The sequence below is a fragment of the Cervus canadensis genome, chromosome X (genome assembly GCF_019320065.1).
Source record: "Cervus canadensis isolate Bull #8, Minnesota chromosome X, ASM1932006v1, whole genome shotgun sequence".
Taxonomy (NCBI): Eukaryota; Metazoa; Chordata; class Mammalia; order Artiodactyla; family Cervidae; genus Cervus; species Cervus canadensis.
In genome coordinates, this window is record NC_057419.1 from 16675274 (window position 1) to 16702205 (window position 26932).

The following is a 26932-nucleotide window of genomic DNA, read 5'->3' on the forward strand; positions in this document are numbered from 1 at the left end:
CGTGTTGTATCTGACTCCCAATCTGGAATACAGTGTGGTGTCTAGTGTCCTCTGGATCAAAAGACAGATCAACATGTCCATCTGCAGGAAACTTTACTGTGTATGAATCTGTGTATGGATTGAACACAGTGTCTCCTAAGTGAATGAAAGACCATGGGGTTTCATGTCAACATGCACACATCACAGAGAAGAGGTACTGGTCCAAATGAAGGCCTCAACATGTGTTTCCTGTGACCAACATTAGTGGAGCACGCGCATTATTATGGAAAGTAGCATAAGCATTGTATAATGATAAACAGAACAGCAGAGACAGTATCATGAACACACTAACTCCCCTATCTCATACTTTTTAAAAATGAAGAGAACAGAACCTGGAAGGCAATAGACCACTTACTAAGTTTTTTTCTCTCAACTGTGACATTGTAAATAATTTCCAAATAATGATTTTTTAGCTTTTTAAAAAATATTTTTTCATTGATTGATTCTTATTTACACTATTGGTTTGATTTCTGTCATACATCAACCTGAATTAACCATAGGTGTAGGTGTCCATATGTCCCCTCCCTCTTGAATCCCTCCCACTTCCCGCTCATTCCCACCCCTCTAGGTTATTACAGAGCCCCCATTTGAGTTCTCTGAGCCATCCAGCAAATTCCCATTGGCTCTCTACTTACATATGTTAGTGTATATGCATCCATGCTACTCTCTTTCCATTGATCTCACCCTCTCCCTCTTCTCCCCCACATTTGTGCCTAAGTCTGTTCTCTATATCTGCATCTCCATTGTTGCTCTGCAAACAGGTTTATCAGTACCATCCTTCCATAGATTCCACATATGTGTGCTAATGTATATTTGTTTTTCTCATTGTGACTTACTTCACTCTGTATAATAGGCTCTGGGTTCATCCACCTTCTTAGAACTGACTCAGATGCATTCCTGTTTTACTATGGCTGAGTAGTATTTCATTGTATATATACACCAAAGCTTCTTTCTCTATTTTTCTGTCAATGGACATCTAGCTTACTTCCATGTCTTGGCTGTTGTCAATAGTGCTGCAGTGAACACTGGGGTGCGTGTGTCTTTTTAGCTTTGGATTTTGAAGGATGTATGCCTAATAGTGGGATTGATGGGTCATATGGTGGTTTTATTCCTAGTTTTTTGAGGAATTGCCATACTGCCTTCCATAGTGGCTCTATCAATTTACATTCTGACCAGCAATGCACGGGGCTTCCCTTTTCTCCACACCCTCTCCAGCACTTGTTGTTTGGATTTTTTGATTGTGCCCATTCTGTGTGGTGTGAGGTGACATCACATTGTAGTATTGCTTTGCATTTCTCTAATAATGAGCTTCCCTGATGCCTTAGTGGGTGGAGAGTCTACCTGCAGTGTGGCGGACCCGGGTTCACTCCCTGGGTCAGAAAGATCCCCTGGAGAAGGAAATAGCAACCCACTCTAGTATTCTTGCCTGGAAAATTCCTTGGACAGAAGAACCTGACAGGCTACAGTCCATGGGGTTGCAAGGAGTCGGACACGACTGAGCGACTAACACTCATTAATAATGAGTGATGTCAAGCATCTCTTCATGTGTTTATTAGCCATCCATATGTCTTCTTTGGAGAAATATCTGTTTAGGACTTTTGCCCACTTTTTGACTGGGTTGTTTGTTTCTCTGGTAGTGACGTGTATGAGCTGCTTGTATGTTTTGGAAATTAATACTTTGTCAGTTGTTTCCTTTGCTGTTATTTTCTCCCATTCCATGGGTGGTCTTTTCACCTTGTTTATAGTATGCTTCGCTATGCAAATTTTTTAAATTTAATTAGCTCCCACTTATTTATTTTTGTTTCTATTTCCTTTATTCTAGGAGGTTTGCCATAGAAGATGTTGCTATGAATTATGTCCTTCAGTGTTCTGCCTATGTTTTCTTCCAAGTTTTATAGTTTCTGGTCTTACATTTAGGTCTCTAGTCCATTTTGAATTTACCTTTGTCTATGGTTTTAGGAAGTTTTCTAATTTCATTCTTTTACACTTACTTGTCTAGTTCTTCCAGCATGACTTATGGAAGATGCCGTGTTGTTCCCATTGCATATTCTTGCCTCCTTTGTCAAAGATAAGTTGTCCATATGTGTGTGGGTTTTTCTCTGGGCTTTTTCTCTTGTTCCACTGGCATATACTTCTGTTTTTGTGTCAGTGACATACTGTCTTGATGACTGTAGCTTTGTAGTATACTCTGAGATCAGGTAAGTTGATTCCTCCAGTTCCATTCTTCTTTCTCAAGGTTACTTTACCTATTCAGGGTCTTTTGTGTTTCCATACGAACTGTGAAATTTTTTTATTCTAGCTCCATGAAATATGCCATTGGTAATTTGATAGGGATTGCATTGAATCTGTAGATTGCAGTTGGTAGTACAGTCATTTTCACAATATTGATTCTTGCAACCCAGGAGCATGGAATATCCTTCTGTCTGTTTATATCATCTTTGATATCTTTCATCAGTGTCTTATACTTTTCTGTATACAGTTTTATTGCCTCTTTTGGTAGGATTATCCCTAGGTATTTTATTCTTTTAGTTGCAATGGTAAATGGGATTGATTCCTTAATTTCTCCTTCTGATTTTTCATTGTTAATATATAGGAATGCATGTGACTTGTGTGTATTGATTTTGTATCCTGCAACTACTAAATTCACTGATTAGTTCTAGTTATTTTCTGATTGTATCTTTAGGGTTTTCTATGTACAGTATCATGTCATCAGCCAATAGTGTGAGTTTCACCTCTTCCTTTCTAATCTGGATTCCTTTTATTTCTTTCTTTTCTCTGATTGCTGTAGCTAGCACTTCCAAAAGTATTTGAATAATAGTGGCTAGCGTGGGCACCCTTCTCTTGTTCCTCATCTTAGAGGGAATGCAATCAGTTTCTCACTGTTTAGAATAATGTTTGCTGTGGGTTTATCATATATGACCTTTACTATGTTGAGTCAGGTTACATCTATAATTATTTTTGAAGAGTTTTTATCATAAAAGGGTGCTGAAATTTGTCAAAAGCTTTTTCTGCATCTATTGAGATTATCCCTTGGATTTTGTCTTTCAGTTTGTTTAATATAGTGTATCACATTGATCAATTTGCATATATTGAAGAATCCTTGCATCCCTGGAATACATCTGACTTAATCATACTTGTGATCTTTCTAATGTGATGTTGCATTCTGTTTCCTAGAGTTTTGTTGGTGATTTTTGCATCTATGTTCATCCGTGTCATTGGCCTGTTATTTTCTTTTTTTGTGATATCTTTGTCTGGCTTTGGTATCATGGTGGTTGTGCTGTCATAGAAAGAGTTTGGAAGTGTTCCTTCCTCTGCATATTTTGGGAAGAGTTTCAGAAGGATAGGTATTAGCTTTTCTCTAAATGTTTGATAGAATTTACCTGTGAAGCTATCTGTCCCTGAGCTGTGGTTTTTTGGGTGTTTTTGATCAACATTTTGATTTCAGTTTTTGTAATAGTCCTGTTCATAATTTCTATTTCTTCCAGGTTCAGTCATGGAAGGTTGAACTTTTCTAAGAATCTGTCCATATCCTCTAGTTCTCCATTTTATTAGCATATAGTTGCTCATAATAGTCTCTTATGATCCTTTGTATGTCTGTGTTGTCTGTGGTAAACTCTACTTTTTCATTCCTAATTTTCTTGATTTGATTTTTCTCCTTTGTTTTCTTGATAAGTCTGGCTAATTATTTGTCAATTTTGTTTATCTTCTCAAAGAACCAACTTTTAGCTTTGTAAATCTTTACTGTTGCCACATTCCTTTCTTTTTCATTTATTTTGGCTCTGATTTTTATAATTTCTTTCCTTCTACCAACTTAGAGTTTAGATTTTTTTAACTTATTTCTCCAGCTGCTTTAAGTGTAGAGTTAGGCTGTCTATTTGACGTTTTTCTTGTTTGTTGAGGTAGGCTTGTATTGCTATCAACTTCCCTGTTAGCACTGCTTTTACTGATTCCCGTAGGTTTTGGAAGCAGACAGCCCATAAACTAGAGAACAATTATCCCAAAGAAGTCCTCTCACTGTTATGAAAGTTCTAGGACCCAAAACAGATTTCCCACCCTGTGGATCCAGCAGAGGGACTGAGAACTCCCAGCGTATTTGATTCTGTAGGCCAGTGGGTTTGGTTACAGAACTTCCACAGGACAAGGGAAACAGACACTTGGAAGGCACAGACAACCTTGTGCGCACCAGGACCCAGGAGCAAGGAGCAGGGAGGCCATGAGAGAGGCCAGTGAGTGTTCAGGAGTCTCTGGTGGAGGCCTGTGTGGACAGTGGCCTGCCATGGCTTCAGGAGCACTGACTGTAACAGTCCTGGCATAAGTCCTTTTTTTTAATTTTATTTTATTTTATTTATTTATTAATTTTTATTAGTTGGAGGCTAATTACTTCACAACATTTCAGTGGGCTCAGCCGTTAAAAAGAATTCATTTGAATCAGTTCTAATGAGATGGATGAAACTGGAGCCCATTATACAGAGTGAAGTAAGCCAGAAAGACAAAGAACATTACAGCATACTAACACATATATATGGAATTTAGAAAGATGGTAACAATAACCCTATATGCAAAACAGAAAAAGAGACACAGAAGTACAGAACAGACTTTTGGACTCTGGCAAAAGTCCTTTTGAATGAGGTCGCCATTACCACCATGGGCATCACTGTTTCTTCATGAAATATGGAATTCTTTGTATTTCTCACACATATACCAAGACAGTTTTCCGCCATGAGATATGGAATTCTCTGTATCTCTTATAAAAAAATCTGGGTGCTAATACTCTTTCATAAAGTTGGGCTTCTCTGTATCTCACATTTGAAGATCAGAATGGGGAATTTCCCATAAGAACTATGGAAATCTCTGTATTTCGTGTGAACCACTGGTTCTCAGGTACTAAAACATGTGTTCTCTGTTATGGTTCTGTCCCTGTGCCTCGCACGTGTGCGTGTACAGGTGTGTGTTCGTGTCGCCTGTGTTTGTGGATGGTGCGTGGTTCTGGCCCACTGCAGACGCAGAGATGAGGGTGACAGAACATGAGATGTGGAACAACCAGAAGAGGAGGCCCAAGGCATCCACAGCCTAGGGGAGACTGGTCCACGCATCTGTGTGGTGCCCATGCCCAGGACAGCAATGAAGGAAGGATGGCCAGGGACAGCTCCTGACAGTGGGTCCACAAATCTGCAATTAGATAAAGAGACATAAACAAGCTCACAATTTCTGCTGTGTTGTTTTGTCTGTGTGTGTTGTTAAGCAGGGGTAGAGGGTTTGAGGAGTCACCCAGAGTAGATCAAGTGGTGTGGGGCTTTAAAACTGTTGCCTGTGGAGCCCTCCGTCTGTGGGGCATTGGCTGCCACGGGAACGGTAGGTATGGCTGCTGCAGGACCCAGGATTGTGAAGAGACCAAGGTCCTTGAGAAAAGGGTAGAGACTGGGAGGAGGAGGCAAGGAAAGAGAGCCTGCTTCACTGGTGACCTACTTCTCCCACACATGTGAGAAGGAGATAGGTGAAGGTCCTGGGCTAGTGCTGCCTATCATCAGCCTGTCAGCCAGCACCCTCCCGTCCCCAGGGTGGCACACATTGGCACCATGCGAGACAAATGACGTGCTAAGGTAAGCACTCGGTTCGCAAGCCCAGGCATCCCAGGAGAGACACGGCATGGGTATGGCCTCCATCCAGCACTTCCTGGTTAATGGCCATGCAGAAAGATGAGAAAAGCAATGGTGTGGGGTGCATGTGTGTGCCCCTGTGCTGGTGTGTGTCTGTGAGAGAGAGAACAGCGATGAAGCACGGTTGGTGGGCCGTTTGTATGCAGGGACCCTGGGGCAGTGAGAGACAGGTGGCAGTTCAGAGCCTGCTGGTTTTCAGGCTCCAGGGGTTAGTGCATAGCAGTCCTGCAAAAGAGGCCCCATTGCTTGCTCCAGAAGTTTTGACTTTAATTTCCTCCTTTCTTGGCAGTTTCCTCCTTGGCCATGGAGGGCAAAGGGTTAAAGGTGTCAGTCTGCACTTGAAGGAGAGTCCTGAAAGCCTCACGGGAGCACAACCTCTGCTTTCTTCATGGAGTTCCTGAAGGAGACCTGCACCACGTGACTCTCACAGGGACCCTGGATTCTAAGTGAGTGTCTTGGATGTCCCCCATGCCCAACCATTAGCTGGGTTCGGTGGCCCACACTGTGTAGAAGAGTTAGGGAATGCCTGAGCTGTAGGCAGACCTACCACAGGCTAGCGAGGGCAGCAGAAAGAGAGCCTTGCCATTCAGCAAGTCAGTGAGGCCTGGTGGAATCAACCCCTCTTGGTGCATTTAGGAGAGGAATGCTGCTTCCTGTACAAGGGAGAGGAGAGCTGTGGGCGTAGGGCGGGCAGACATGCCAGGGTGCCTTTCGTGTGGGGCTCTCTGTCTGCTGGTAGTAGTAAACTGTAGAGCCGACAGGAAGGGAGGCCAGCTTACCATTTCAGCTGTGCGTTCAGTGCTTCGTTTTCTCAGGGCCCCTCTGGATCCATGTGCACCTTCTTCACGGCACTGTATCAGAGTGAGAGGCCTGTCATATTCCCTTTGACCTTTTGGGGGACCGGGCATCTATTTGGCCTTTTCCTGCTACAGGAAGATAGCAACTGAGTGTAAAGGAAAACAGTTGCAAACGGAAAAGTACAGAGTAGGGAAGAGCAGGGGAACCTCGGTCAGAAGGTGCTGGCCCTGGACAGGGGGTGCTGGGCTTGCGACGAGCGCGGCATTGGTAAGGAATACTCTTAGGACGTGCATGCTGAGAAAAGGTTGCTCTAAGTCAGCTCCATGTCTGAGGTTCCAAGTTCGGTTCAAACTGGTGCTTTTTCACCTGCACACAGATTTCTCAGGAGACAGGTAAGGTGGTCTGCTATTCCCACCTCTTCAAGAATTTTCCACATTTTGCTGTGATCCACACAGTCAAAGGCTTTGGAGTAGTCAATAAAGCAGAACTAGATGTTTCCTGGGTACTCTCTTGCTTTTTTGACGATCCAACCGATGTTGGCAATTTTATTTCTCTGGTTCCTCTGCATTGTCTTAATCTAGCCTGAACATCTGGAACTTCATGGTTCACAAACTGTTGAAGCCTGATTTCGAGAATTTTGAGCATTACTTTCCTAGTGTGTGAGATGAGTGTAACTGTGTGGTCATTTGAACGTTCTTTGGCATGGCCTTTCTTTGGGATTGGAATGAAAACGGACCTCTTCCAGTCCTGTGGCCACTGCTGAGTTTTCCAAATTTGCTGGCATATTGAGTGCAGCACTTTCACAACATCATCTTTAAGGATTTGAAATAGCTCAGTTGGAATTCCATCAGCTCCACTAACTTTGTTGGTAGCGATGCTTCCCAAGGCCCACTTGACTTCGCATTCCAGGATGTCTGGCTCTAGGAGAGTGATCACACTATTGTGGTTGTCTAGGTCATGATGATCTTTTTTTTATAGTCCTTCTGTGTATTCTTGCCACTTCTTCTTAATATCTTCTGCTTCTGTTAGGTCCATACCATTTCTGCCCTTTATTGTGCCCATCTTTGCATGAAATAGTCCCTTCATATCTCTAATTTTCTCGAAGATATCTCTAGTCTTTTCCATTCTATTGCTTTCCTCTATTTCTTTGCATTGATCACTGAGGAAGGATTTCTTATATCTCTGTGCTAATTCTTTGGAACTCTGTATTCAAATAGGTATAGCTTTTCTTTTCTCCTTTGCCTTTAGCTTTTCTTAGATTCTCAGCAATTTGAAAGGCCTCCTCAGACAACCATTTTACCTTTTTGCATTTCTTTTTCTTGGGGATGGTCTTGATCACTGCTTCCTGAACAATGTCATGAACCTCCATCCATAGTTCTTCAGGCACTTTGTCTATCAGATCTAATCCCTTGAATCTATTTGTCACTTCTACTGTATAATCGTAAGGGATTTCATTTAGGTAAGACCTGAATGGCCTGGTGGTTTTCCCTACTTTCTTCAATTTAAATCTGAATTTTGCAGTAAGGAGTTCATGATCTGAGCCACAGTCAGCTCTTGGTCTTCTTTTTGATGACTCTGTAGAGCTTCTCCATCTTTGGCTGCAAACAATATAATCAATCTGATTTCAGTGTTGACCAACTGGTGATGTCCATATGTAGAGTCTTCTCTTGTGTTCTTGGAAGAGGGTGTATGCTATGACCAGTGCGTTCTCTTGGCAATACTCTGTTAGGCTTTGCCCTGCTTCCTTTTGTACCCCCAGGCCAAATTTTGCCTTTTACTCCAGGTATCTCTTGATTTCCTACTTTAGCATTCTAGCCCCTATGATGTAAAAGACATCTTTTTTTCTTTTTTTTTTGGTGTTAGTTCTAAAATGTCTTGTAGGTCTTCATAGAAGCATTTAACTTCAGCTTCTTCAGCATTACTGGTTGGGGCATAGACTTGGATTACTGTGATATTGAATGGTTTGCCTTGGAAACGTGCAGAGCTCTTTCTGTCATTTTTGAGATTGCACCCAAGTACTGCATTTCAGACTCTTTTGTTGATTATGAGGGCTATGCCATTTCTTCTAAGGGATTCTTGCCCATAGTAGTAGACATAGTGGTCATCTGAATTAAATCCACCAAATCAAGTCCATTTTAGTTCACTGACTCCTATAATGTCAATGATCACTCTTGCCATCACCTGTTTGACCACTTCCAAATTACCTTGATTCATGGACCTAAGATTCCAAGTTCCTATGCAGTATTGTTCTTCACAGCATCAGATTTTCCTTCCATCATCGTTACATTTTGCTTTGGCTCTGTCTCTTTATGCTTTCTGGAGCTATTTCTCCACTCTTCTCCAGTAGCATATTGGGCACCTACTGACCCGGGGAGTTCATTGTGCAGTATCATATCTTTTTTGACTTTTCATACTGTTTGGTTCTGAATTGGGAATGGAGTGTGTCAAAGCTGTATATTGTCATCCTGCTTATTTAAATTGTGTGCAGAGTACATCATGCGAAATTCCAGGCTGGATGAAGCACAAGCTACAATCAAGATAGTCAGTAGAAATATCAACAACCTCAGATATGCAGATGACACACCCTTATGGCCGAAAGTGAAGAACTGAAATGCCTCTTGATAAAAGTGAAAGAGGCAAGTGAAAAAGTTGGCTTAAAAATCAGCATTCCAAAAACTAAGATCACTGCATCCAGTCCCATCACTTCATGGCAAATAGATGGGGAAACGATGGAAACAATGACAGACTTTGTTTTGGGGGGCTTCAAAATCACTACAGATGGTGACTGCAGCCATGAAATCAAAAGACTCTTGCTCCTTGGAAGAAAAGCTATGAGCAACCTTGACAGCATATTTAAAAGCAGAAATATTACTTTGCTGACAAAGGTCCATCTAGTCAAAGCTATGGTTTTTCCATTAGTCATGTATAGACATGAGAGTTGGACTATAAAGAAAGGTGAGTGCTGAAGAATTGATGCTTTTCAACTGCGTTGTTGGAGAAGATTCTTGAGAGTCCCTCGGACTATAAGGAGATCAAATCAATCAAACCTAAAGGATATCAGTCCTGAATATTGCATGGCAGGACTGAAGCTGAAGCTGAACCTCCAGTATCTGACCACCTGACGTGAAGAACTGACTCATTGGGAAAGACCCTGATGCTGGGAAAGATCAAAGGTACAAGGGGAAAGATGACAGAGGATGAGGTGGTTAGATGGCATCACTGACTATTGGACATGAGTTTCAGTAAGCCCCAGGAGTTGGTGATGTTCAGGGAAGCCTGGAGTGCTACAAGTCCTTGGGGTCACAATGAGTGGGACACGACTGAGAGACTGAACTGAACTGAACTGAAGTCAGCCAAGTGCAAATCCCTGGCCATCTCTGTGTGGTTCCTGGAAGGAAAGCTCAGGGAAAGGAAGCATGCCAAAGTGATGTGCACTGTGACCCTGTCCAACATGATGGGATGACACAGAACACAGGGGCACATCACTCAGCTCTCCATGGGGAGAACTCCCAAACCCGCCCACCTCTTTACAGGTCGCTTCCCCTCACGAGCAAATCCAAGGACTGTATAACCTTCCAGGGAAAGTCATAGAGGTCGAAGAGGACTTTGACTTGATTGAAGAGCGAATGAAAGAAAGTGACCAGGACAAAAAAAAGAGGGGTGCTTACAAATTCCATTATTCTGGATAAGTACACCTATAGTTCTGTATTTGTGCAAGTCTCCTTTAAGGTTGTGTGTGTGTGTGTGTGTGTGTGTGTGTGTGTGTGTGTGTGCGCTATCAGAACGGGCTGGGCTGGGAGATGGAAGAATGGACACCAAAACCGTGAAAGGACTTGTGTAAAGATCTTAGACCTTGGGGCAGCAGAATCATGGAAGCCAGGGAAATGAGCCCAAGGATCTCACCGAGCAAGCGAGCTGTAAGTGGAATCAAGCTGCTGCACCTTGGATCCCTGCCAGAAAGGAAAGGCTGGAAGAAAGCAACTGGGGGTGGTCAGTGAGGATGCATAGAGTATGAAAAACAGAACCGGGTGGATTCCCAGGCACAGACGAGGCGGGTCCTACAGCCCTTGGATGCCCAGCTACAGAGACCTTTCTGTCCTTCTCAAGTGCAGGAACATTCCCCAGCATGACCAGGCACATGAGCGCACCTTGCCTTTTTTGTAAGCTTTGGGAGACAGACAGGAGCTGCAGCATAATCAGCTGCTACCTGCAGAGTTTGCCAGTTTGAAACGTCATTCTTTGTATTCTTCGCAGAACCCTTGGGTATCAGGACTGTGCAAAGCATGGATTAGGTTGATTCTCTCACTGCTCCCATCCCCACAGGGCTGGGGAGACAGGATAGGCTGCGAAGTGTTCTTATCTGGAGGCTAGATGAGAACAGAACAACTTGGAAAGGGCCTCTATGTGGTAAATGGGCAGGCTTCAGTTCGTCTATTACCAAAGAATCATGGCCCTTAATGCAGTGCTGTCCTTAGTATCTCACTGACTGGCATTGTAACAGGGTTCTGGGAGTTCCTTCATGCCAGCAAGAACATGCCCTGTTTCTGCCTGTCTCCAATGTGTGGCCAAGTCGCCTTAGTCCTGTGCAGTGTTCATGTCTATCATGCAAGGGAGGGAGGGAAGGACGCCTGTCCCTTGCTGTGGTTCAGCAGACATTGCCTGTGTTCGCCTCTCAAGTTTGAGAAAGCATTCTTCAACTGTGTGGACTGACAAAGTCGCCTCTCCCTGGATGCAACTCATACAGGAGAGAGGGCTTTGGCTTCATGCCAAGGTTAAGGGTCTTTTCCAAGCTCTGTTGTCCAGAGATTGACAGAGGGCAACAATACCAGTTAGAGAGACAGAGTCAAACAGACAAAAGCCCCTACCACACACACGGAAAGATGGGCAGGAAAACAGAAGCAGAGACAGACACAGAGAGAGCTCTGTGCCCTATGGCTTTGGTGCCCTGAGCAGTGAAGCTCAAATGTAGCAAATAGGTGGGTTTGTACCCGATCCACTATCATCCAGACAGCATCTGACTCTCTGTCCAACGGAGGGCAACTATCCAGCCACGTTGACCCCCTGCCTTTCATTGGACACATTGGGAGAGCTCTCAGTGGTTAAAGGTCCTGTGGGGAATGTGCTTTTTCAATATGGAAGCAAGGAACTCGTGGTTCGGATTTCCGGAGGCCAAGTCAATGGCCGTTGGCACCCAGGAGGTGCCAGATACAAGGCAGGGAAAGTATGTGGACAGGCATGTTGACTGGAGCAAAGGCAGCCACGTGTGGGCGCTGGAGCCCAGGATCCCCTGGAGCAGTTCCCTCTGGGCTAGGGGCGTGTCCCTGGAAGGTGCCTCCAACTACCTTCTCTGTGATTGGTCGAGATTTTGGCCCAGCAACCTGGGCGTGACTCACAGCTCCAGCAGCCTAGGGGGCCCGAGTGCCTGGGTGATTGGGGCTGGAATGCACACCATGCCCCAGGCCATTCCCCGCCCTTTTCTTCAGTCTCAGAGCACCCCCAGAAAGATGAAGCTATCTCCAGAGGGTGACTGCAGCCTGTGGACAGGCTGGGCATGCCACCTGCCGTGTTGTCATGTCCAGCCCCTTAACTGCTGCCCCAGCTCGGGGTCAAGGCCAGGGCCACGTGGAGAGTGAGACACAGCCAGAAGAAGGCCGGGGCCATGGAGGACTGTGGAACTTTGTAGTTGTGATCCTGGGTTCGGGGGCAGGGCCTCTGTGACATACCAGCACCGTGGGGTCATCAGGGACATTGCAGGCACCAGGGGACGTTCCAGGCGAGGAGGTTGCTCTCTTCAGGGTGGAGGCAGTGTGGAAGTCACGGACCTGGAGGGGGCAGAATTGGCGGGGATTGTGCTGCTGCTGGTTCCAGCTGCTGGTGGTAGACATTATGTAGGAGATGGAGGTGGTGACTGACAAGGAGAAGGAGCAGATGTCCTCGTAGGTGTGTGAGGAGAAGCCAAAGGAGTAGAGCCAGGAACATTCAAGGCCAGGAGCCCTGAGTGAATGGCCTGCACTGGAGGGACTAGAGGTGCTGGCAGCCCTGCAGGTGGAGATGAGCTCTCGGCATGAGAAAGACCACAGGACCTGCACTCCTATCAGGTGGCAGAACTGACACAGGAAGAAGGCTCACTTGGCTGGAAGAAGTGCCATCATCCAGGGCATCCCTGGCTTCTGGGCCAAAGCTGTATCCTGACCTCCACTCCATGGGTTCAGCTTCTCAGGAGGAAGACATGGAGGGGGGGCAGGAGGAAGGTTGGGGAAGAGGGCACAGGCAAGGTGAGGGGTCTGAGGGAAGAGGGGCTGGTGGAGTGGCAGTCTCCAAAGCACCTCGAGAGGAGAGCCTGGGTAGGGCCATCACAGCTGTAGGTGTCAGAGGCATGACTCTTGGTGCCTCTTTCCCCCCTGCATCTGAAGAGCAGATGCACAGGAGTCTCCTGGCGGGGACACTATGTCAGGAGTTACCAGTGACAGTAGCCCAGAGGAACATTCCCAGAGAGCTTTCATCGCAACTGTGGATAATCCTGGAAAGTAGTAGAGACAGCAGAAGGCTCACAACCCGTCCCGGTCCGTCAGAGCCCCTGAAGGTTTCCCCACGAATGCAGTGCAGAAGCACGGGGGTGTCCACCCTTGTGGAGCTGGAAGGGACTGCTGTCCTTGTATGCTACGAGTGAAAGATGACTGCAGACACATCATTGCCACCTCTTTTGAAGACAGGTAGCAGATCATAGACCCAGGGTTTTCTTGCTAAACACACACACAGACACACAAGTGTACCCACACACAACTTACACACTTGCCCGCAGACACGATGTGCCACAGAGACTGCCGTTCCTGACATTCTAAACGGTGACATGGCACTACCCAACAAACACAGGCCAGGCAGAAATGAGGAGCAGTCAGAAACACTCTCCCTAGGCGGATGCAGATAGTCTCAGATGCAGGAGACCACGGGGGACCGAGACTCATGAGCATGTCTGATGGTATGGCAGGGGCTGGGGACAGCGGTGGGGTGGCTGGGCACGAAGGAGTGCCCAGAGCCCTTGCAGATGCCTGTGTCAGCGTCCTTGTCTGCCCTGGACAAACCCTGTTGCTCATGGCACTCCCTTGCCCGTCATGTGACATGCCTGGCTCCTTGACGTAAAGCAGATTATGAACCACCCCCAGGTGTCCATCATTATCAGTAACCAAGACAAATACTTGGTGAACGACATGATGGATTGGAAGCTCAGTGAGGGAGACTCCCATTCCAGCACTCTTGCCTGGAAAATCCCATGGATGGAGGAGTCTGGTAGGCTGCAGTCCATGGGGTCGGGAAGAGTCGGACACGACTGAGCGACTTCACTTTCACTTTTCACTTTCATGCATTGGAGAAGGAAATGGCAACCCAGTCCAGTGTTCTTCCCTGGAGAATCCCAGGGATGGTGAAGCCTGGTGGTCTGCCGTCTATGGGGTCGCAGAGAGTCAGACACGACTGAAGCGATGTAGCAGCAGCAGCAGCAGCAGAGGGAGACTCAGAGGACCGGTGGGTAGGGGAGCTGAATGGGGAAGGATGAGGGGGAATCATGTTATCCCTGTGCATGTGGTGTGAGCATTCGGAGAGGAGTAGCAGAAGCTGTTGATGCCTGCCTGGCAGGCAAGCTGAGGACCCTAGAAGCTTGCACCTTTTCCCTCTTCCTGGTCCTGAAATGTGCAGGAGCTGAGCCATCCCCAGTCTCGCTGCAAGCTGATATTTTCCTTTTGGAACAACCCCTACTTGTGGAAGACAGTGATCATTAAGGAATACTACCTTGACATCACTGGCACAACTTAGCTCCCAGTGCAGTGTGAGTGGGTGGGAGAGGGAGTGCATGCTCCTCCTGCATGATCTGACCCTGTCTCCCCTGTATTCCCCAGGATACAGGATTCCTCCAGGGTGCATCATTCGCCTCTAGTCCACTAACTCTGGGATTATGAAAGGGGAGCTCCCAGCCAATGGGCTGCACAGCAGCAGCCTTAACTTCCTCAACTGGCTGTCAGACCACAATTGCCCAGGATCAAACAGGATTGCTGAGGTGGAGTCTCTCTGGGCCTCTGCAGAATTGATGATTGCTATTAGAGTTCTTGGCTGCTCATGGGAGGGTTTGGGGCCTGGTCAGCCCAGTGCTGGCCTTGTTTGTGTTGCCAGCAGATCATCGACAAAGACTTGTTGATCAGTCCCCTGCAGCACTACCCAGGTAGAAGGTTCTGAAATGAGAGGTAACTGAGAGAAACATGGGTTGTGAGGGGATCAGAAGCTGGGCCCTGAAGGCACAGCCGTGCAGAGGCCAGGACACTCCTTTCCCACATGGGGAATCTCAGGCTCAGGCAGGCTGGATGTGGAGCCTTGGTTCGTGTCATGCAGATAGACTGGATGATTGAGGACCTCATCCTCAAGTCATCCTCCAGTCACTTCGTGTCCAAGTCACAAATGAAGCAGCTGTGCTTACAGCATGAGAGTCCTACGTGATTCTGATAGAGGCAGGGTTAATCAAGCTCCTTCATCAGAATCTTCCTTCCCTGGGTCCTGCCATCCACAGGCCTCCTGCTGCTCATTGAGTTTGAGATTCCCTGGGCCCTTCACCCCCACCCCTTCTCCTGGGAAGCCCCACCAATTGCATCGGGCTTCTCTCTGGTGTCACATTGCACTTCTGTGGTGACTTTGGAGTCTTCTCTGAATTTCCACGTCCGCCGCTTGGCCTCTCACCACCAACACACAGTCAAAGCTGGAAATGGCTTAAGCCTGGCTGGTGATAATACTGAAGGGCTGGGGGAGGCAATGGACAGGGACCCCAAAAGGGCAGGACATGGAGCCTACTAACATCATCTCCCACATTGCTGGAGACGGGCGTCTTCAGCTACTGAAACACCTGTGTTCCCTGTTTTGTGTTTATGTCCCTGTATCTTTCACGAGTGTGTGCACACAGGCGTGCTTGTGTCGCCTGTGTTTGTGCGTGTGTCTGGCCCGCTGAAGACACAGAGGTGAAGGCGACAGAACGTGAGATGTGGAGTAACCAGAAGAGGAGGCACGAGGCATCCACAGACTTGGGGAGACTGGTCGAAGTATCTCTGCAGTGCCCATTTCCAGGACAGAAGTGAGGAAAGGATGGCCAGTGACAACTGTCCTGCAAGTACCAGCCAATCGCACAGACAGTATCTCCTGAACGTCTAGGCCATTGTACTGCAGTTGGTCTAGTCTGGTATTCTGCCCTCTCGTGGAGAAATAGAAGAATGCTTATGAATGTAATTTATAAAATCCAAATGTATTCTTTACATGTTGAAGAAGATACTGTATAACTTTATTAAAAATTAATACATACTCATAACAGAAAATGTAAAGTTGCTAGAAAAATACAAGGAAAGAAAAAAGTCATCCATGATATCATTTATCATTAGCTCATAATTCTGAGTTCCTGGGACAGGGAGATAAAAAGATGAGGGTGCACTAGTTCTTTTAGTATAAAATTATCTTTTCTGCTATTTGAATGCCAACATAGAACTTGATTCTGATAAGTGATTCTTGCTTTCTTTACTTATCTCTCAGCCTCTAATTTTACAAATACCTAGTTATTTGACCCCCTGTTTAGAGACTGTTTGCTTCAAGGTTTTCATGTTGTTGTTGTTGGTTTTCCATTTTTGCTATGATTAAACAATATTGCATGTCGTGGCTATGGTAAATAGTGCTACAATGAACATTGGGGTGCATGCATCTTTTTGAATTAAGGTTTTCTCCAGGAAAATGCCCAGGAGTAGGTCGTTTGGTGATCATATTTTTAGTTTTTTAAGGAGCTGCTATAGTGTTCATCATAGTGTTAGTACCAATTTACATGCCCACCGACAGTGCAAGAGGGTTCCCTTTTCTACACGCTCTCTCCAAATTAATATTTGTAGAATTTTTGATGAGGGCTATTTGGGCTGGTGTGAAGTAATACCTCATTGTAGTTTTGATTTGCATTTCTCTGGTAACTAGTGATGTTGAACATATTTTCAAGTGTTTGTTGGCCATCTGTGTGTCTTCTTTAGGAAAATGTCTATTTAGATCTGCCTGTTTATTGATTGAATTGTTGTTTTTTTTTTTTTGTTAAATACTGGGCTACATGTGCTGTTTGTATATTTTGGAGAATAATGCCTTGATAACTAATGAGAACTATCTGTGTAGCACAGGTAACTGTCTTCAGTACTCTGCGGTGGCCTAAATGGGAAGGAAATTAAAACACACACACACACATACACACACACACACACACACACACAGCTTATTTATTTTTCTGTACAGCAGGAAGTAACACAACAATTGTAAAGCAACTTACATACTGTAGGCTCCGCTTGTAGAAAGTTCTAGATGAGGCAAAACTGATCTGTTCTGAAAGAACTGAGAACAGGAGTTGCATGGTGTAAGGGCAGTGTGGGGATGGGGCCCAAGATACTTTCAAGGATGATGGGAAAATATATTGCAGGGAAGATATATATATATCTTGGTGAAATTGCATAAATACTTTGGCAGTGTAAATTTCAAACAAGGTATTCTTAAGTAGCTCCACGCATTTGTAAATCTACTAGATACTGTCAAATTGTCTTTCAGAAAGCTGCATCATTTTATGCTTTCACAGAGATGCATGAGCATTCATTTTCCAACCTCTCATCGTCAATTTGCAGGAAATATTTCGTATCACTCAATGCTTTCATTAAACTTTTGGCAATTTTCATTGTGAGAAATTGTATTCCATTATTGTTTTGGTTTGCATTGGGACTTCCCTGTTGGCTGAGATGGTGAGAGCGTCTGCCTACAATGTGGGAGACCCAGGTTCGATCCCTGGGTCAGGAAGATCCCCTAGAGAAGGAAACGGCAACCCACTTCAGTATTCTTGCCTGGAAAATCCCATGGACAGAGGAGCCTGGTAGACTACAGTCCATGGGGTTGCAAAGAGTCGGACACGACTGAGCGACTTCATTTCTTCGACTACCAATTAGGTTAAAGATTTCCTCCTGCTTTTTGGTAATTTTTCTTATTTTCCTTCTAAGTAATTTGTATTTCTTTGTTCGCTTTGTTTACTTCATGTTTGTCTTCTATTGGGTTTTTCATCGTCTTTTCTTATTTTAACTTTTGAACTCTGCATAAATTAGCTAAATGCACACTTTGTCAGCTATCTCCCAAATATTTCTCAATTGTCATTTTATGATTCCTTGTTTATTATTTATTTACCCATGCAGAAACTTTTCTACAAAGTGCAAAATTTCCCTTCTTAGCTACTGGACAAAGGTCACTTAAATTAAACAATTTAAATAACTGAGAAAAATTCCAAGGACCTAGAGAGTGTAGGTTGAAAGTTTGCGGGGAGGGGTGGCAACTCTCTTTGAGTTCACCTGTGTGCCTTTCCACATGTATTTTTCAATAAACTACCCTGAAATATATCTATATGTCTAGATAGATAGATAGATAGATAGATAGATAGATAGATATAAAGAGAAAAAAATGAAGTGGAGGTGGGTAGCTCCATGATGGGCCAAGATGAAGCCAGGACGGGTGGAGCTGCACCTGGGACTCCAAACAGAGGAGTCAGCCATAGTTTGGTCAGCCCTGTGAAGCCAGCAGGGACACGTCCCTAGAGCTGTGACTGGAGGACTCTGGGCGCCCCAGCAGTACTCAAAGCCAAGATCACCAGGAGGGGAGCACAAGCAGGACGATGATGCTGCACAGTAGGCCTGTCTCCCCTGGGCCACAGTAGGCCTGTCTCCCCTGTGGATATTGGGGAAAGAACTTGGTCAGTGCACAGAGTGTGAGAAAGTAAGGAAAAACCATGACTACTTTCACCACAGTGCATATTCTAGCCCATTTTGCCCCATCATGTTTCAGCTCATATTTGTAAAGTTGGAATTAGACTTCATGTGCATTTTGGTTTGCTCTGTACATTCCCAAAGATTTTATTATAAAAATTTCCAGACATTCAACAAAGTGGATATTTTTTTCTTGCTAATACACAAAGACATCCCACCTTGATTCTACTGTAACCATTTCCCGTACTTCCTTTGTCACGCATCTATCCATTTTTCCATCCCTATATCCATCCATTAATCGATCTCACTCCTTGGTGCATTTTGTGGGAGATTGCAGACATCAGTATGTGTCTCTGTATTTCAGCAAGCCTACCATCAAGTAGTGAGCTGTATTTGTTTATAGCAGTTTTCTTTGAAATGTAAGCTTTACATACAGTGAAATATATCAATCTTTTTTCCCCAGTCATGTTCTTTTTTAGTTGAAGATTAGTTGGTTTACAATGTTGTGTTACTTTCTGCTTTACAGCCAAGTGATTCAGTTATACACATATATGTGCAATATGCATTCTGTGGGTGTGTGTGTATACATACAGATTCATTTATTTAATCCTACACTGTGCCGCGTGTGGGTTTAGTTCACTGACCAGAGAATGAACCTGTATCCCCTCAGATGGAGGTATGGAGTCTTAACCACTGGACTGCCAGGAAAGTCCCATATATATTCTTTTCCATCATGATTTATCATAGGATACTGAATATAGTCCTCTTTGCTCTACAGTAGGAACTTGTCCATCCATTCCATGTACTCCAGTGTATAGCTCTTAGCCCCAGTCTCTTACTCCATCCCGCCCCCAATTCTCTCTGCCTTAGAAGCCACAAGTCTGTTCTCTATGTCCATGAGTGTGTTTGTTTCATACGTATGTTCATTTGTGTCATATCTTCGATTCCACGTTTAAGTGATATTTTGTGTTTGTCTTTGTCTGACTCACTTCACTTAGTATGATCTTCCATCGGTCCATCCATGTTGCCTCAAATGGCCTTACTGTTGTAGCTGTACAGTTTCTTGCATCCTTTTTAAGCATACATAGAAGTATTCATCTGTGGTTATTTTGATGAATATATTATGAAAACGTGTTTAGTACACCACTCTTGGGATAATATGTCCATTTTGAGGCTGTATTAGGGTTTTATATGAATGTATATGTCAGTCAGTTCAGTTCAGTCCTTCAGTCATGTCTGACTCTGCGACCCCATGGACTGTAACACACCAGGCCTCCCTGTCCATCACCAACTCCCCGAGTCTATTCAAACTCAGGTTCATCGAGTGGGAGATGCCATCCAACCATTTCATCCTCTGTCGTCCCCTTCTCCTCCCACCTTCAATCTTTTCCAGCATTAGGAACTTTCCAGTGAGTCAGTTCTTCACATCAGGTGGTGAAAGTATTGGAGTTTCAGCTTCAACATCACTCCTTAGGAATATTCAGGCTGATTACCTTTAGGATTGGCTGGTTTGATCTCCTTTCAATCCAAGCACTCTCAACAGTTTATGTGGGTATGAATAAAAATTTACTGTGCTTATGCTCCCCTCATGTGGAGAAATATAAGAATGCTTAAGAATGGAATTTATAAAATCCAGGTGAATTCTGCAGATCTCACCTGCCATCTTCGTCTTTCTGACTCCACAGTCATGTGTCACATGGCAGGGGTAGTGTGTCTCTCCCAAAACTGCATTCCCAGACACACTATTCAGGCTTTAATTCTGCTCTCTCTCACCTTTCACCATTATCTAGTTTTTAATATCTCGCCTAAAACCCTTCCCTGATAATTAGGCTGTATTTACATGTCTGTGGAAATGAGGATCATTCCACTTCCCTCCTACATTGTGGTCTTAAAGCAACTTGAAGACCATTTAAATCGGGGGCACCTACCAGATATCTTCCATCCCACATCCCTTTCTCAGTGTTCTTGTAGCTCTCCTCAGTGTTCTAGTTTCGAGTCTGAAACCCATGTTTTCAGGTTGGGAGAATGCACTAAATATACTTGCCCTTGCTCCACTTGGAGCTGTCTTTTGCAGGCTTATATGGGGCATTTTAGATGCCTCTTTTATCCCATCAAACCATCTAAATTTCTACCCATCCTCCTCTAGAGGTGTCAGGAGGGGGCTTTGTGATGTCAAGGATCACCCAGTGCCACCATTGACTGGGGAAGTCACTTGCTGACCTCATAAATCATAAGGGTGTGGCCCCTGGAGAGGTGGATATATAGGAGTGCTCAGGGGCTCTGGAGCAGACCACGGAGAGTCTTCAAAATGACTAAAGACCGCTCCAAGTGGAGCAAGGGCAAGTGTATTTAGTGCATTCTCACAGCCTGAAGACAGGGGTTTCAGACTGCCAACTGTAAAACTCAGGAGAGCTACCTGAACACTGAGAAGAGGAGGTGGGATGGAAGTTTTCTGGTAGGTGGTCCAGAATTACATGGTCATCAAGGTGCATTAAGACCACCTTATAGGTGGAAAGTGGAATGATCCTCATTTCCAGACACTGAAATACAGCCTAATTATCAAGGATTGATTTAAGGCAAGATATTAGAGACTAGATAATGGGGAAAGGTGAGAGAGAATAGCCTGAATACTGTGCCTGTGCTACTAGGCCTTTAGGAGACACACTACCACTGCAATGTGACACATCACTGCTGAGTTAGAGAGATGAAAATTGCAGGTGAGTTTAGCGTGCTCGTGAGGGACACTTAAAATGCCTCTTTTATCCCAGCAAACCATCTGAATTTCTCCCCATCCTCCCCCAGAGGTGTCAGGATGGGCCTTTGTGATGTCAAGGCTCACCCAGTGTCACCATTGGCTGGGGGAGTCACTTGCTAACCTCATACTGTATAAGGGTGTGGCCCCCTGGGGAGGGATATATATAGGGGTGCTCAGGGGTGCCCTCAAATTCCCCCACCCCAAATCTCCCACCCCCTCACCAGTTGTGACAGTCTATATTGAGGCTCTGACCCAAGCCCAACTCACAGCCAGGCCCAAGAGGCTGACCCTCCTCTCCCAGGACAGACAGGTGAGCCCCTGGCTCAGTGCCTGCAGCTTCCAGCTCCTGCAGCTTGAGGCGGTGGGCACACAGGGGCATTCCTGGGGTAGGGGAGGAAGTGCAGAGACACGGGCTGGAGCCACCTGCCGGGGGCCAGTCCTCTGCCCGCCGCCGCCTGTGGACATCCTTGGAAGTGGGGTGGGGAGAAGGAAATGGGTGGGAAGGAGACTCCATACAGCTCTGGGCCCTGAGACTGAACTTCCAGTAGCAAGTTGGACTGTGTACCTGCGTCAGGGGGCTGACCATGAGCAATGTAAGGCTATGGCTTGACTGGAGCTGGCCAGGCTCTTTCCTGATCAGATCATTGAGCCAGGACACAGCAGGGTCAACAGAGGCCATTCAAGGATGGGACCCATGGGAAGGGGAGTGAGGGAGGTGTAAAGGGCCTGAACCAGGAATGGGGACACCTGCATTTGAGTCTACCTCTGCTGGGAACTGTCCCCTGACTCCCTTCCCCTGCCCAGGGGCTCAGGGCCACCAGCTCTAAGTCAGGACACTTAGAGGCCGTCCAGAGGCCACGGGGTCTGCAGAGGTGAGAGCTGACCGATGAGAGGAGGGCCCTGGGCTCCTGTCAGGGGGACGCCTAACCGGGACACAGGCCGAGCGGTGCAGGAAGGTGCCCTCGGGGCAGTGACAGCCCTCCTCGCAGCTGGCAGAGAAGCAGCCCACCTTCCTGGTGAAGTGGGCGTAGAAGGGGCACCCCTCACCAGCCTGGCACTTGTGGTACAGACCCCCGGCAGGGCAGCCTGCCTCTGAAGAGGACCCCTGAATTAGTGCTGGGGCCACACTGCCCTTTTGGCCTGCTGTGCCCACCTCCACTCACCCCAGTGCCCATCCCCTCCAGTGGCCCCCAGAGTCATGCGGACCACACCCTCCCTGGGCTGGGCCCTAGGTCACGCCCGCTCCTACAGTCTCCTGTGGCCCCAAATCCGCCTGCTTCATCCTCCGTTTGCCCACCACTGGACTGTGTGAGGGGGGCATGTGGCGGATGGGATGGGAGCGGTCAAAAGGCAACCTGCGAGTCAGAGTCAAAGGCCAGGATGGGGATTGGGAGTGAAGTTGGAGTGCCCAGACAGAGCCTGGGCCGGGGCTCACCTCTGCAGACCTGGGTGCGGCAGGTGCGGTTCTGGCGGGCAGGCCCCGGGCAGCTGCTCCCCTCCGCCACATGAGATGCTGTAGTCCTCCCAGGGGCCCCAGGAACCCCACACCCCCGGCCCGGGGCATGCAGGCACCGCCTGGTATTGTAGGATGCCCGCCACGCAGGTGCTGGGGACAAGGGCGGGGCTTCAGAAGACAGGGCCCTGCCTGCTTCCCCGGGGGCCCTCCTGCCCGGCTGCCAGCCCACACCTCCTGGGCGCTCTTGGGTCACCAGTTGTCACACGGCCCTGTCACCACCTCCCTGGGCTCCAGGCCCTCCCAGGAGCTGAGCCCAAACCCTGCAGAGTGGCTCTGGTTCTCAGGGATGCTGAAGGCACAGGAGGGGGTCGGGCACTTCTGACGGCTCAGCCAATTACCAACCCTGCTCAGGGCTCGACCCCACTGTCTCCATCCATGGGAACCAGGGTCCTGGTGGGTGGAGGACACAGAAGCCCCAACGGGCACCAGCCCCAGGACACAGGAGTTGCCCATTCCCATCCCACATTCCCAGGCTGGCCCCTGTGGGCAGAGTGGAAGGGGCCAGGCGAGAGGGCACTGCTGTGTTTGGGGGGCGGGTTGCGGGAGACATTGACCCATGGCTCCAGGCTGGTACTGGCAGCAGCACTGGGCAGGGGGAACACAAAGGCCATCCTGGGACAGCTGGCCCGGGAGTCACCCACAGCTGGGCTGCTGGCAGCCCATCGAGTCTGGCTGGCACATGACCCCAGGGGGACAGGTCCTCGCAGGAGTGGTGGCAGGGCTGCCCATAGGGGAGAAGACCCTGGCTACCTGCACAGTCTGCAGCAGGAGGGAAACAGAGTGGGTAGGTTTGGGAGGTAGTCCATCCTGGGGCAGGGGTTCCCAAGAGTTGAGTGACCAGCCCTGCCACCATGCCCATCACCTGTTAGGACCTTCACTCGCCCAGTTCCATGGGGTGAGTGCCCTAAGGGCTCTCCCTCAAAGGAAGTGGCATGCATGTGTGTATGCAAAGGAGAGGGCCACATGCAGAGGGTCAAAACTCCTAGCCTTACAAGCCACCACCACCACCCACCATCTCCACAGAAGTCCTCACACGTGCACTGAGTAGAATTGCCCTGGCAGGGGGAACTCTGCCTGTGGCCCCCAGGGCAGGGCCGGCCTCCCTCAGAGGTGTGGGGGCCCAGCTACATGTAGGGGGGCCATCCCTACATGTAGGGATGGGACTGCCCCAGGCACATGTCACAGGGAGACCATGGTCCCCATGGGCTCCAGGATCCATCCACTGTGGCAGAATACAAAAGCACCTCTTTGCCTTGGGAGGCCTGAGAGGTCCCAGCCCGCTGGGATTGGAGCCACCCAGTGGGGCATCTCACCAGGGCACTTGGGGGGGGGGGCTGGCACAGGCCTCCCTCTGATGCTGGGCCCCTGCCTCCCCGCCTCCCCGGGGCTCGGGGACCGGCCATGCTGTGGCGCCAGACAGCTGCAGGCCCTGGAGCAGGTCCTCGTCTGGGCCCAGCAGGGCTGGGAGCATGCTGTCCACTCCAACCATGGGCACCAGGCGCCAGGCTCTGTGGGGGTGAATGGTGAGCCCTGGGGTGCAGCCATCCCATCCCCGGTCCCAGCCCTCACTGCACCCCCAGACTGCTTCTCCTCACCTTGTTCTGAGCGGGATACATACTTGGGCAAGGCAGGTCTGTGCAGGTGAGCTGGCCCTTGGAGCAGATGCTGGGCAGGGCAAACAGGCACATAGAGAGGGCAGCTCACTCACGCTGTGCCCTCCACATATGCCCCTCCCCATCTGCCTCCCCTTCCCCTCTCCTGCACCTCCACTGTCCTCTGAGGTCTCAGTCCCCCTCCCCACTCTCCAGCACCTCCAGACCCTGCTCCCTGACACACCAAATGCACTCTCAGGCATCTTAAAGACTCGGTCCTATGGGGAAGTGACCACAGGTCGTCTGCAGCTGAAGGAGGCCAGACAGCAGGAGGAAGCACCACATCGCCACCCCCTGCCCTCTCAAAGCACACGTCCAGCTCTCTGAAGTCTCCCAGACCCCCAAAGCTGGCTGCCTCAGTTTCCCCACATTCAGACCAGGGGTTTGGGCACCTGCCTCATCTTCTCAGGACTTATGGGAGCCTAGCGTGCAACAGCTGAGACTGGGAGAGCTTGGGTGTGTGAGCCACGGAGTGGACTAGCCCTGCCCTCACCCATGGCATCCTGCCTGCACGCCACACTCCCGGCCCTCACCAGTCGTTGAAGCTGTCGGGCCTGGCCAGCTGGGCCCCCGGACGGTACTGCTCCCCGGTCAGCAGGTCCAGGCAGCTGCAGTGATCGGGCTGCACGCAGACGGTGCCCTCGGCACTCAGCACCTGGCCTGGGGGGCAGTAACAGCCGGGCTGGCAGCACCAGACGCAGTGCTGGGGGACAAGGAAGGGAGGGCCTGGGTCAGTGGAAAGCGAGGGGCCCAAGGGGACTGCTGCAGGATGAAGTGGGTGCCTGGGAGCCACGATGAAGTGAAGAAGGAGGCTGTGGGGGCCAGAGCAGGGGGAGTCCGATGCTCTGGTTCATAGCTGTCTTTTCTAAACAGTTTATCTTGAGTCTCCACTGGAGTTTCCCAGATCTCCTAGGATGGAGGGAGCCAGGGACCAGATAGCTGGCGGGAGCAGTGGGCGTTTGGGAAGGTGCAGGGGCTCCCTGGGAGAGGCCGGGACCAGGCACCGTGTCCTGGTCCTCCCGCCTCCGTGTGGAGCCTCCCATCCTCCTTGGACAGGCCCGAGCAGGGCTTCTCAAAGCGCCGTCCCTTCGCCCTAGCTGTTTGCTCCAGCATCTTATGACACGGGACCACTTCCTCGCCACTGCGCAGGCGCCACTCGACAGTGACCCCTCGCCGGAGGCCGGCCTGGATTCCTCTCCATGGTCCTGGACTGGCCCCTGCCCCGGAACAGACGTGCGCCCTCGTGCGTGCACAGGGTCAAGGTCTGCACACCAACTTGCCCCACGCGGAGTGTTTTGGATGATCCACCAAGAGGACTGCCCTTTTCCTGTGTGTTCCTGCCGTTTCTATCATAAAACATGTCAACCGAGAAACATATATGCAGTAAGGAGGACAAGGGCAGCTGGATGAGGCTCACTCCCGCTGCTTTCTAGAACCAGGAGCCAGGCCGGCTGGGTGCTGACCCCTATCCTTCCTCCAACTGTGGACAGCCCCAGGTCAGAGGGGCCACACCCTGCCATCTGGAAACGTGACTGTCAGGAGCCCAGACTCACCACCAGGTCATCGCAGGATCGAGGGCAAGGAGGACCACAGGCACTGTACTTGGCCCCTTCAATGGCGGTGCAGTTGGTCACTGCGGGGAAGGGCACCGCGTGGGTAGACAGCTGTGCGGGTCACTCCCCCGACCCCCCACCTCCCCGCCGGCCTCCCCAGAATGCCCCCCGAAGTTTTCCCCCCTCTCTTCCTTGACCCCCATTGCCATCCCTGGCAGGTACCTTGGCACGGTAGAGCCTGGCAGGCCACCCCCTGCATCCGAGGCCCTTCATAGTAATCCTCCAGTCCCTGGGGTAGGGGCTGGTCACAGTCTCGGGTCTGGCTCCGGAGACTGCCTCCCCCCACAGCTCCGGCTACAGCTGGACCAGGGTCCCCAAGGGCCCCAGCCTCCAGCTCCTGGGGAATAGAAGAGGAAGCAGTGGCGAGGGGCTGGGCTTGGCTGGGGCAAGGCAGTGGGCATGTCAGGGCTCCATGGGACTCACGGTCACACTCCAGCAGGAGGCAGGGCTCCTCCTCTGCCTCAGGACCTGGGCAAAGAGGGGGTGCTGAGGCCAGCATGGGCAGCAGGGCCACGCTGGACAGTGGCCTGCCAGGGGACCCCATGCAGAAGCTGTGTCTATGGCACTGGACTGGGCCACAAGAGGCAGAGCCCTCCCTCCATGGGGTCCAGGGTGACCACGTGGGCTGACCTGCGGTGTGCAGCAGGGAGAGGCAGAGAGGACAGTGGAGGCTGAAGGGGCCCAGAGGGTGCAGGGTGGGCAGAGTGCGGTGCAGAGGACAGGCTGACCCTCCCTGCTCCCGCCCCTCCAGAGAGCTTTCATCCCCAGTGCTACCACCCACCCCTGCACAGACGCACTCTGGCAGGGAGGGAGCAGGTGGTGACGTCAGGAGACACCCCCTTCTCACCCTACTCACAGGTCCAGGAGGTGCAGTTAGCGATGAGCCCAGAGACACAAAAGCTGGTGGAGAAGGAGCAGATGGTATGGGTGCTCTTAGGCTGAATGTGACCCCACAAATTCATGTGTTGGAGCCCTAACGTATGAGGGTGACTGCAGAATTGTGACCGTGTTTGGAAGGGGGGGATTTTTGCAGAGGTGATCAAGTTAAAATGGGGCCATTAGGGTCAGGAAGCAACACCCCCCACTTAAAAATTTTAAGAGTCAACAGAGGGA

At 48.9% G+C, this 26932-nt stretch overlaps 2 pseudogenes; one reads left to right on the top strand and one right to left on the bottom strand.

The window, feature by feature from the left end:
* Positions 1 to 22266: 22266 nt before the first annotated feature.
* Positions 22267 to 26781, bottom strand: LOC122434737 (annotated as a pseudogene).
* Positions 26782 to 26799: 18 nt separating this feature from the next.
* LOC122434738 overlaps positions 26800 to 26932 on the top strand; it is a 3158-nt pseudogene continuing 3025 nt past the window's right edge.